Genomic DNA, 11,088 nt, shown 5'->3' with positions numbered 1-11,088 from the left:
ACCAGGGGAATCGCATCCCTGTTCGAGGGACCACCTCCGTCCGAGTCGAGTATGGTCCACATACAAAGACCCTGCCCATCACGATCGTCGAAGGAACTCTGCCCAGTCTGTTGGGACTAGACTGGTTTCGTGCCCTGGGCATGGGAGTGACTGGCATCTACCGAAGTGACTGTAACCTGAAAGACATTCTCTTTAACGAGTTCGAAGATGTCTTCAAGGACTGCCTGGGCAAGTACAAAGGGACCCCTATTTCCTTCAACTTAGACCCCCAGGTAGCCCCTATTAGGCTTAAGGCGAGGAGAGTCCCTTTTGCCCTAAAACCAAAAATTGATAAGGAGCTGGATAAGCTCATTAATCAAGGGATCTTGGTGCCAGTCGATCACGCAAGGTGGGAGACGCCAATCGTCACCCCCATAAAACTGGACGGGTCAATTAGAATTTGCGCTGACTACAAGGCGACGCTTAACAAAGCCTTACAGAAAAGCGCTTACCCGGTTCCCGTAGTGCAACACTTATTGCACTCGTTGGGGCAAGGGCAAGTCTTTGCAAAGTTAGACTTGGCCCAAGCCTACCAACAACTGCCAGTAGACGCCCGCACAGCCGAAGCCCAAACGATTGTGACGCACAGGGGTGCCTTCAAGTGCACCCGATTACAATTTGGGGTCAGTGTGGCACCAGGGCTGTTCCAAAACCTGATGGAACGACTACTGCAGGGGCTCCCAGGGGTAGTTCCGTACTTCGATGATGTCCTAATTTCAGGGGGAAACATGGAGGAACTGGGGGAGCGGTTAAGAAAGGTCTTGAGCATTTTCCGGACAGCCGGGTTAAAAGTCAAGACAAACAAATGCCAGATCGGGGTCGAATCCGTCGACTTCTTGGGCTATCGGATAGACAAGAAAGGAATTCACCCTACTGAGAGCAAGGTTAAGGCAATTAGAAAGGCTCCAGCGCCCAAAAACAAAGCAGAGCTGCAGGCATTCCTAGGATTGGTTAATTTTTACGCGGTCTTTTTAAAGAACAAAGCAACTGCTATGGAACCGCTGCATAGGCTCTTAGGGAAAAATACTGTTTGGTCTTGGGGAAAGTCAGAAAATAGGGCTTTTGAAGCAGTAAAGAACCTGCTCTCAAGTGATAGCCTGCTCATCCAATATCACGACTCATTACCCCTAGTGTTGGTATGCGACGCCTCCCCTTATGGGGTGGGGGCTGTACTCAGCCATAGACTTCCAAACGGCACAGAAGCCCCTATAGCGTTCTATTCTAGAACGATGTCCTCCCCAGAGAGGAACTACAGCCAGTTAGACAAAGAAGCATTAGCCATTGTGTCAGGGGTCAAGAAATTCCACGAGTATGTGTTTGGGCGGAATTTTGAAATCGTGACTGACCACCGACCGCTACTAGGGATACTGGCTGGCGATCGCCCAACGCCTGTGGCACTTTCGCCGCGATTGACCCGATGGACTATATTCTTAGCCGCTTATTCGTACAAGCTGCAGCATCGACCAGGAAAAGAAGTGGGGCATGCAGACGCGTTAAGCCGATGCCCACTACCTGGGGCGACCAAAGACCCCACTCCGGGGACACCCATCCTACTTATTGACTCTTTGGACTCTGGCCCAGTCACATCTAAGGAAGTGGCTCGGGCATCATACCGGGACATTGTGTTAAGGACTGTACTCGGATGGGTACAGAGAGGGTGGCCCGCTGCGCCGGGCGAAAGGTTCAAAGAATTTGTCAAAAAACGTGATGAGCTCTCGGCTCAAGGGGGGTGTTTGTTATGGGGTGATCGTGTAATAATTCCTGAAAAGCTAAGGGGAAAGGTATTGGACCTCCTCCACGAGGGTCACCCAGGGATCGTAAGGATGAAGGGGTTAGCCAGAAGCTATGTATGGTGGCCACTCATGGACGCAGAGATTGCTGAGAGGGTAGGGAAATGCCAAGCTTGCCAAGAGTCCAGACCTCTACCCCCAACGGCCCCAGTCAGAGAATGGGAAAAGCCCCAAGGGCCCTGGTCAAGAATCCACATTGATTTTGCTGGCCCTTTTCACGGCCAAACATTCCTAATAGTTGTGGATGCATTTTCTAAATGGTTGGAGGTCATACTCATGAAATCCACTACGGCCGAAGCAGTAATCGCAACCCTGCGCCACCTATTCGCAACTCACGGATTGCCGGACACTCTGGTGTCCGACAATGGGCCTCAATTCACGGCAGCCCAGTTTGAAGAATACCTGGCAGAGGAAGGCATCCGACATGCCCTCTCTGCGCCGTTTCACCCTGCGTCGAATGGCCTTGCAGAGCGTTCCGTCCGGAGCGCTAAGGAGGCATTGTCCAGGCTAAAGCCAGGCGACTGGCAAACAAAAATAGACTTTTTCCTAGCCATCCAGCACAGAACCCCAAGCACGGCCACCGGGAAAAGCCCAGCCGAATTGCTAATGGGACGGAAACTCCGGTGCCCACTTGACCGTTTGAACCCCCATTACACACCAGAGGGTTACAAGGGGGAACTAGAAAAGACCAGGGAAATGGGCATAGGCGACCCGGTGTGGGCTCGAAACTATGGGGACGGCCCTAGTTGGCTCACAGGACAAATAATTAAAGTAACGGGCCCAAAATCATACGTGGTAGAGCTACCAGACAACAGAGTGTGGAGGCGCCACATAGACCAGTTAAGGAAACGAATAACCGACCAAACTAACCCAAATGAAACATATTGTCGTGTCCCACTCCTCCGCTGACGGCTGGGTCCGGGAAATCCGAATCAGGCGTGCCTCTGCAGCTCTGCCCAAAGTCCCAGCAAAGTCCTCAGAGCAGGCAGGAGACCAGTAAGTGACTTCAGCAAGATAAGTTTGACTTTTGCCTGACTCAGAGACTGCCAGAAAGTAGATCCTTTATATAGGCCATGGGGTGTGGCTCCATGACTCAGCACTCATTAAGGCCTGCCCCTCCCTTCCCTCTGCAGCCTCCGCCTCTCCAATCTTCTGATGCGAGGGTCACACCAATCAGCTGTTGGTAATAAACCCTCCTCAGGCTCACCTGCTGTGGAGGGGGCGGAGGGGTCTAGCTGCTCCGTTGCCAGGGCATGGAGTCAGGGCTGGGGCAGGAGATTCTCCTTCTGCAGTTTGTGTGGGCATGGAGCCAGGACTGGGACCGGAGGCATACATTCCTCAGTGTGCGGGAGCAGGTAAGAAGGCCCGGCTGCTCTGAGGGCGGGCAAGACACAACACTATCCTCACCGCAGGGCCCTTCCCCGGGCTGACGATCGGGATGCGGTCGGGCCGGGTTCTGCTCGTGGAAGGCCCGCACCAGGTCCGGGCGTGGGCGCCGGAGGCATTGACCCAGGTGAACTCGGTCCCGCACTTGCCACGCCACCAGGTATTGGAAGCGCCTTCAGCCAGCGGAGTCGCGTATGCTGTGCACCTCGTACTCCTCCGCCCGTCCTCGTCGACAGCGACGGTGGCACCAGGCGCCGGAGGGGAGGCGGGCCTCAGGGACCAGCAAGGACCGATGGAAGACGGGATGGATCCGCATGGAACGCGGCAGGGTCAATCGGTAGGCCACGGATTGATGACCGCCTCGACGAACGGACCGATGAACCGGTGGTCCAGTTTCTTCGCCGCCGGTCGGACGGGAGATGCTTTGTGGAGAGCCACACGCGGTCTCCGACCACCAGCGGGTGTTGCCCGTCGGGAGCGATCGGCGACCGCTTGTAGTCCTCCTTCGCCCGATTCAGCTGCCGACGCACCATCTGCTGGACCGCGTGCAACTCGGAGAGAAAGGACTGTGTCTCGGGAACCGGGAGTCCGGGGCGCCAGAGGAAGAGCCGGATGGTACCCCAAGTTGGGGAGGAACGGGGTGGGCTGGGTGGAGGTGTGTTGGGAGTTGTTGAATGCAAACTCCGCTAGGGACAGGTAATCGGCCCAGTTGTCCTGCTGTTGGTTCACGGCACCGTGAGGTACTGTTCCAGGACGCCGATGACCTTTTCCGTCCCCGCCGGTCTCCGGATGGTGCGCCGACGACAGGCACACCTGCACCTCCAATGCGCCATCAGGCTCTTCCAAAAGCGGGCCGTGAACTGCACCCCACGGTCCGACACCACCCTGTCCGCAGGCCGTGGAGGCGGAAGACGTGCTGCAAGAAGAGACGGGCTGTCTTGGTGGCGGTGGGCAGCCAGCTGCACGGGATGAAGTGTGCCATCTTGGTGAGCATGTCCACCACCACCAGCACCGTGGTGACCCCGAGGACGGCGGCAGGTCCGCCAGGAAGTCCATGGAAATCGCCCCCCAGGGTCTGTCAGGAGTCGGCAAGGGCTGGAGGAGACCGGGGGGGGCCCCCCTGGCGGCCTTGGCTTGCCGGCACGGCCCGCAGGACGGCACAGACGCATGGACATCATGCCGCACCTGGGCCACCAGAAGGTCCGCGTTACCAGGTTGAGAGTCTTGAAAACCGAAATGGCCCGCGCAGGGTTGTCGGCACTGGGTCAGGACGAGGGACTGAGCGCCCTGGGCACATACAACCGCCCCGGAACTTGAGTACGTCGTCTTCCAATGTCCACGGAGACGTGGGGCCCGCCTCCGCTCGCCGCTGCTGAGACCAGGCGTCTTGGCGCTGCGCCTCTCGCACCCGGGCCCGTAAGTCCACCGGTTCCCGGGCGGCGGCCAAGGCTTCCGCCGGCAGTACGGTCCGTGGAGGAAGAGGGTCTTGGGCGCTCAGGTACTCCGGCTTACGGGACAGGGCGTCCGCCCTCCGGTTGTGGCCACTGGGGATATAGGTGACGCGGAAGTTGAACCGGGCAAAGAACAGCGACCACCGGATCTGCCGCTGGTTCAACTTCCGAGCCGTGGTGAGATGTTCGAGGTTCCGATGGTCCGTTCGACCTCCACCTGATGCCGGGCCTCCAGGTGGTGCCGCCACGCCTCGAACGCAGCCTTGATAGCCAGCAACTCCTTTTCCCAGATGGTATAGTTGCGCCTCGGAAGGGTTGAGCTTCCGCGAGTAGTACGCGCGGGAAAAGAGTGCCGCCATCCGCCGGGCCTGTAGCAGCACTGCTCCGAGGCGACGTTGGAGGCGCCGTCTCCACCACGAAGGCCGGTGCGGGTCGGGATGTCGAGGATGGGCTCCGTGACGAAAGCCTTCCTGAGAGCCGTGAAGGCTTCCTCCTGCGGGGGACCCCACCGGAACGGGACCTTCTTCTGAAGGAGCTGGGTGAGCGGAGCCGTCAGCGTGGCGAAGCCCGGGATGAAGGTCCGATAGTAATTGGCGAAGCCCAGCAGCCGCTGGACATCCTTCACCCGACGCGGGGCTTCCCAGCTGCTCAGGGCCTCCACCTTGCGCGGGTCCATGGCGATCCCCTCGGGTGAGAGGATGTGCCCGAGGAACTCAATGGACGACCGGAGGAAAAAACACTTCTCCAGCTTGGCGTAGAGCTGGTGCTCCCGCAGGCGCTGCAGGACCAGGCGGAGGTGCTGGAGGTGACTTTCCCTGGACCGGGAGTAGACCAGGATGTCGTCCAGGTAGATCACCACGAACCGATCCAACATGTCCCGGGACACATCGTCCATAAAATGTTGGAAGACGGCGGGGGCGTTGGTCAGCCCGAACGGCATGACCGTGTACTCGTAGTGTCCGTACCGGGTGCCGAACGCCGTCTTCCACTCGTCCCCTTCACGCATCCGCACCAGGTTGTAGGCCCCCCGGAGGTCGAGCTTGGTAAAGATGGAGGCCTCCCGCAGCCGGTCCATCAGCTCCGGGATGAGCGGCAGGGGGTAGCGATTCCGCACCGTGATGGCGTTCAGCCGCGGTAGTCGCAACACAGGCGCAAATCCCGTCTTCTTTTTACGAAGAGGACCGGGGCCGACAGAGGGACTTGAAGGCTGGATGAACCTCGGGCCAGATTTTTGTCCAGAAAGTCCCTGAGGGTGGCCAACTGGCTCGGACATGGAATACAGGCCGCCCGGGGGCAGGGGGGCGCCGGGTTGCAGGTCCACGGGGCAGTCGTAGGGCCGGTGCGGGGGTAAGCGGTCCGCCTCCTTTTCGCTGAAGACGTCAGCGAAGTCCTGCAGCTCCGGGGGCACGGCGACGGCCGGGGTGAAGGCGTCCTGGCCGGCGCAGGTGTGGCGGATGTGGTCGACACACTGCAGGCTGGGAAACGAGATGGCGTTCCGCGACCAGGCCACCTGAGGGTCGTGCGTCCGCAGCCAGGCCAGTCCGAGGATCACTGGGAAGTGGAGGTCCGCTGTCACGTAGAAGCGAATCGCCTCGTGGTCCCCGATGGCGAGGCGCAAGGGCTGCGTGGCGGTTAATGGGTCCGGCCACCAGCTCCCTCCCGTCGATGGTCTCGACGCTCATCGGAGGGTCTACCGGAACCAAGGGGACACCAAAATGGTCCACGAAGGCCCGGTCCATAAAGTTCGTGGTGGCCCCTGAATCCACCAGCGCGTGTGCCGGGATCCCTTCCGGCCGGTCACCCACCCACACCCGGGTGTCCAAAATCAGGTGCCGAGGGGGCCCAGGGCCCACGTCGGCCATGTCTGGCGGGGGCTTGGTCCGTGCCCGGCCTAGGGTTTCCCCTGGGCCGGGCCTGCCCCGTTTCCCGACTGGCCAGGCCGGGATTCGGGGACGGGCGTACGTGCTCCGCGCTTCCTGGGGCATGCGGCGCGAAATGGCCGGGCTCCCACAGTACAAGCACAGCCCCTTGGCGCCCGGCCCGCCTCCTGGGCCAGGCGAGGCCTGGCCGCTCCTAACTCCATGGGCTCTCGGCGGCGGCCACGGCGCGGGGTGGCCCGGGACGGGTCGGCACGGGTCGAGGAGGCGACGGTCTTTGACGGTTGCGGCGGCGACAGGACGGGCGTTGCTGGAGACGGGTGTCGAGGCGCAGGCAGAGGGGCACCAGGTCAACGAGGGTCCGCGGCGCCCACCCGAGCCAGCTCATCCTGGAGCTCTTCGAAGGCCCCTCTTGAACGCTCCGCTAGTGCCGTGTCGTTCCAGTCCGAATCATGGCACAGCAACCGAATTCGCGATGTAATCCCGGAGGGGGCGGGGCCCTTGTTGGATCTCTCCGAGGCGCCAGGCAGCCGTCTGGGCCCGCACAGGGTCTTCATACATCAGGCGTAGTTGCCCCCAGAACCCCTGGTAGTCCGCCAGCAAGGGGCTGTCCCTGAGCACCAAGGGCGTGGGCCACTGCGCAGGCTGGGCAGACAACAGGTTCATCACGGCCACCCTGGCCCGGTCATCTGGAAAGTCCCCGGCCGCATTGCCATGTAGGTCTGGCACTGGGCCATGAAGGCCGGGAACATCTCCATCCGTCCTGAGAACTTCTCCGGCACCGGTACCGGGCTGTGGCGCTGAGGAGGAGGAGGAGGAGGAGGTTGGACTGCTGGGGCATTCCCAGCAGCCAGTTGAGCAGTCAGCTGGGCGACTTGCTGTTGCAGTTGCTGGTTGTCTGTTTGTAGCTGCTGCACAATCAGCGCCAGCTGTTGCTGATCCATCTTGTAGATGTGTGAGGAGTCAGGCAAGATGTCGTGTCCCACTCCTCCGCTGACGGCTGGGTCCGGGAAATCCGAATCAGGCGTGCCTCTGCAGCTCTGCCCAAAGTCCCAGCAAAGTCCTCAGAGCAGGCAGGAGACCAGTAAGTGACTTCAGCAAGATAAGTTTGACTTTTGCCTGACTCAGAGACTGCCAGAAAGTAGATCCTTTATATAGGCCATGGGGTGTGGCTCCATGACTCAGCACTCATTAAGGCCTGCCCCTCCCTTCCCTCTGCAGCCTCCGCCTCTCCAATCTTCTGATGCGAGGGTCACACCAATCAGCTGTTGGTAATAAACCCTCCTCAGGCTCACCTGCTGTGGAGGAGGGGGAGGGGTCTAGCTGCTCCGTTTGCCAGGGCATGGAGTCAGGGCTGGGGCAGGGAGATTCTCCTTCTGCAGTTTGTGTGGGCATGGAGCCAGGACTGGGACCGGGAGGCATACATTCCTCAGTGTGCGGGAGCAGGTAAGAAGGCCCCGGCTGCTCTGAGGGCGGGCAAGACACAACACATATCATGATCAATACCAATTTGATTCCACAGCCAACAATGACCCGGGGGAGGCGCAAGACTTAGCTGAGGTCCCAGAGTTCCAGCGACGCCATCAGGTTCCCGAGGGAAGCAGCAGGGAAATTGAAAAAATTAATCCAAGGCCCGATGACCAAGAAAAAGAGTCGGCCAATAATCCGGAGCCCGTTGGCCCAGAGAAGGTGCTGGGAGGAGAAAACAGCCCCTCCGACCAGCTCAAAACACCACCCAGAACTGAACCGCGCAGGTCAGAAAGGACTAGGAGACGTCCAGGTTATTTGCGTGACTACGTCGAAAAATAACATGTAAATATTTATGTAAATAGAGGCAAGTGTTTTCTGGGAGGGGAGGAGTGTTATGTATTAGTGTTGTACCTTTAAATATTTGAGCGGGAAATCAGCACGTTGCTGATTGGTCAAAGCCTCCAGCAGAACTGTATAAAAGGAGAGGTTTTTCCCCCAGCCTGTTGCTGGGTTCACCATATATTAAAGAGCTGCTGTCACTACCCTGGTCTCCAGCCTCGTTACTTCCAGAACTTAACAGCCACTTATCTGAAATGCTATACGTTCTCCTGCTTGAGCAGGGGGCTGGACTAGAAGACCTTCAAGGTCCGTTCCATTCCATTCCATTCCATTCTATATTTTCTATTCCTGCTCAGGCAGGAAACCCTACACCACTTCAGTATATCATCTCATTTCTCATATATCTCAGAATAAAAAAATAAAAAAACCCAAGCTCAGTAGCAGACTTATCCAATCAAAGAATAAAGTTGATCAGCCTTAATCTTGCTTAGGTTCTTTGGAGATTTAGCAAGTTGAGGGACGCCATCACAATGGGTCATTCCATAGGTGACCCCTAGCTTTCCTCCCCATGATATCACCAATGTTATCAAGGGGGTTATCAAGGGGATCTTCCATATCCCATCCTAATGTTTTTGGGAAGAAAGAGGCCCCTTGGGTCATGACATCAGCTGTCCCACATGAGAACATAATGCTGTGATGTCACGGCCCTGGGGCAGAGATATAAAGGCCAGAGGGATGGGAGTGGAGCTGTGGACAGTTGAGTAGAGGACAGTGGAAGATAGTTTAGTTGTTTTGAGCGGAGCGGAGCAGAATAGAGAGGAGGAAATGAGAGTAGAGTGGAGCTAAGAGCAAAAGAGAACACAATGGATGATGTAAAAGAGGAGAGAGCGAAGCAGAGTAGAAGAGACACAAGTAGAGTAGAGCGGAGTAGAGGAGATAACAGCAGAACAGATCGGAACTGAATGGAGAAGCGAAGCTGAGTGGATGATAGATAGATAGATAGATAGATAGATAGATAGATAGATAGATAGATAGATAGATAGATAGATGAGAGACAGACAGACAGACAGCAGGACAGACAGACGGGAGAACCAAGGACCGCTCCTTTCAACCTGAAGTTACAAACCTTCTCCTTTCTTGATAGGATCTCCTTCCAGTTCCAACACTCCCTCTTCGCGACAGGATGGATCGTATGCTGTAAAAGTTGCCCTGAGCAAGGACAGCAAGGAGTCCCGTCCACAGATCAATAATAATGACCCGAGTCGGTGTGGCAACCAGGAAGTCCTCTTCTCTTACTCCCACCCATCCAGTTCCTCAGCCACTCAGCGAACCACGCAGGTCTTGCCTCTGATTGTGACTTCTTCCCCAATTCCATTGGAGGTCCGGAAGAAGGTTCAGCCTCCAGCCCTGGTGCTGCCCGATTTGGCCCAGAAGACTACTGTCAGGACGCCGCCGAGGCCTCCTCAGACGGGGATCAAGCCTGGCCTGAAAGAGCCCCCTCCCTTGCCAAGGAGGCCCGAGAGGGAAAGGCCTCAGGGGAGTAAACGTACTCCAGGCGCAGTCCTGCCTTCATCTCTAGGTATATATGCTACAGGGCTTGGCTACCTATGGAACCAGTCTTGTCCTATCACATCAGCCCATCCCACACTACCAATCAATCAATCTATCAGAACACAGCCGGAAGGGACCTTGAAGGTCTTCTAGTCCAACCCCCTGCTCAGGCAGGAGATCCTATACCATTTCAGACAAGTGGCTGCCCAATCTCTTCTTCAATGAATGGAAAGTAATCAAGGAGAGGAGCAACCTAGAATAAGGAGAAATTTCCTGACAGTTAGAACGTTCAATCAGAGGGACAGATTCCTTTAGAAGTTAAAGTTAAAGCTGAAATTCCAACACTGGAAGCTTTTAAGAAGAGATTGGACAACCATTTGTCTGAGATGATTGTGGGGTCACCTGCCTGAGCTAGGGGTTGGACCAGAAGACCTCAAGGTGCCTTCCGCTCTGTTCTTCTGAAATAATTGGAGAATTCTACCCGCTGAAAGTTCATCTGATTAAGACAACAGCCGTGACCAGGGTGAAATGCTCCCGGTTCAAACCGGATTGACAGATCCGCAGTGGCGATGGGGGGCCGGTACTTGGAGAAGCGGTAGCAAAATCCCTGCCCCACCCTCTGCCCACGCCTCGCTGTTCCTCTTCTCTGTCCCTGAAGCGCCGGGGTGATATAGCTGCAAACGGCCTTAAACGACTGCGCGGCATTTCAAAGCTGACTACAGCTGATCAGCGCAGCTAGTAGTCGGTGCCTCTATTTTTAAAGAAGGTAGACTGGGGCCTGCCAAAAGGCACTTGGTAGACCGGGGCCTGCCAGTAAAAGGCAATTGGTAGACCGGGGTCTGTTTTAGAGAAGGTAGACCGGGGCCTCTCAGTAAAGGCAATCGGTAGACGGGGGCCTCTATTTTTAAAGAAGCTAGACCGGTGCCGCCAGAGTTTTCTATACCTTATTGTTTTTATTATTTATTATTATCGACCATGCCCATTCAGTCACCTGACCACCAAGCCACACCCACCAATTAAGACACGCCCACAGAACCGGGAGGAACATTGTTAGATTTCACCCTGGCTGTAATTCGTAAACGGCAGATAATTATGTTCAGGAAGGCGTTCAAAATATCCAAAGACATTATTAATAGGGTATATCTCTTACAGATGGTGGAACCCTGAACGTAACACGATTTCATA

The sequence above is a fragment of the Ahaetulla prasina genome, chromosome 14 (assembly GCF_028640845.1).
Source record: "Ahaetulla prasina isolate Xishuangbanna chromosome 14, ASM2864084v1, whole genome shotgun sequence".
Lineage (NCBI taxonomy): Eukaryota > Metazoa > Chordata > Lepidosauria > Squamata > Colubridae > Ahaetulla > Ahaetulla prasina.
Note: the sequence above shows the minus strand (reverse complement) of the source record.